The following is a 1,667-nucleotide window of genomic DNA, read 5'->3' on the forward strand; positions in this document are numbered from 1 at the left end:
ACGGAAGTAATATTCATCAATTGAGAAATGAATGAAAAACTTGTGGTATATGATTGTGATGGAATACTACTGTGCTATAAGAAATGATGAGGTCGATGTTCTTAGAACAACATGGAAAGACTTGTACAAAATAATAAAGAACAAAATAAGCAGAGCCAAGAGAATGTTGCATAAAGTAACAGCAATATCATTTTTTTGGGGGGTGAGTTCCCAAGTTTATTGGAAAGAAGGCAAAAGTAAATATTAAACAGCTCCTCTTGGTGTTTGGAAGTTCATCCCAACTGTGGGCTGGGTAACTTGCAGGTTGGACAAACTACCAAAGTCCAGGAGTTTCAACATTTCTTTGGTATTAGGGTCCACTTCAATGATTTCCTGATCCAAAGCAGAGACCTCAGGGATTTAGTTATCTCTCCTTTCTCTTTCTTCTTCCTGCAGTTTGATGGAGATACCTCTCACAGGGCCTCTCTGGATCCGCTTCATCAGATGAGTAACATATCCCGCGATCTTGTTGCGGAGCTTCTTGCTGGGGATGATGGGATCTCCTTGCACACGCGCTTGTTGGTGTGGAAGTCATTGCCTAGGCGGGTGTAGTACTTCTCAATGATGACTCACGCCTCCTTCTTCACGGTCTTGGTCCGAACGCGACCCATGTTGGGCTCTGGAGGGTGAAGGGAGAGCAATATCATTTTAAGAATGACTTTGAATGAAAAGCTATGGAAAAAGATTAAAGGTCAATTGGAAACTAATCTAATCCTAATGAATGGCTGGTTCAAAGAAAAAATTATAGAAACAATAAATAATTTCATTAAAGAGAAAAAAACAGCAATAAGACAACATATATGATTTTATGGGATGCAGTCAAAGCAGTACTTAGGAGAGAATTTCTTTCTTGAAATGTTTATATCAATAACATAGAAGAAAAAATAGATTAATGACCTGGGTATGTAATTAAAACTAATAGGAAAAAAAAAACAAATTAAGCATCAAGTTGAAAATACTGAAAACCAAAGGAGAGATTAATAAGATTGAAAATAGGAAAACCATTTATCTAATAAATAAAAATTAGGAGTTGATTTTATGAAAAAAAAACAGAAAATAGACAAACCATTGGTTAAGTTGATAAAAAGAAAACTAAATTAACAGTATCAATAATTAAAAGGGTGAATGTACTACCAGCGAAGATAAAATTAAAGCAATTATTAAGAAATATTTTGCTTAATTGGGCCACTAGGTGGCACAGGGGATAGAACACTAAGCTTTGAATCAAGAAGACTCACCTTCATGGGTTCCAATCCAGCCTCAGATGCTTAATTAGTTGTGTGGCCCTGGGAAAGTCATTTAATCCTGTTTGCCTCAGTTTTTCATCTGTAAAAATGAGCTGGAAAAGGAAATGGCAAACCATTCAAATATGTTTGCCAAGAAAACCCCAAAATGGCATCACAGAGAGTTGGACACAACTGAAAAGACCAAACAACAATGACAACATTTTCCCCAAATATATGCCAATAAATCTGACAATCTAAGTGAAATGAGCAAATATTTACAAAAATATAAATTGCCCAGATTAACAGAAGAAATACTTAAATAACCCTATTTTAGAAAAAGAAATTGAATAAGCCATTAATTAGCTCCCTAAGAAAACATTCGCAAAACCAGATGGATTCATA

The 1,667-nt window shown here is 35.4% G+C and overlaps 1 pseudogene; it reads right to left on the minus strand.

Annotated features, from left to right (window-relative positions):
- Nucleotides 1-207: 207 nt before the first annotated feature.
- On the minus strand, nucleotides 208-650 carry LOC138154765 (small ribosomal subunit protein eS17-like; annotated as a pseudogene).
- Nucleotides 651-1,667: the final 1,017 nt, after the last annotated feature.

This window comes from Petaurus breviceps, unplaced genomic scaffold (assembly GCF_028583685.1).
Source record: "Petaurus breviceps papuanus isolate PSGF00001 unplaced genomic scaffold, PetGlider_PUasm1.0 91133, whole genome shotgun sequence".
Taxonomy (NCBI): Eukaryota; Metazoa; Chordata; class Mammalia; order Diprotodontia; family Petauridae; genus Petaurus; species Petaurus breviceps.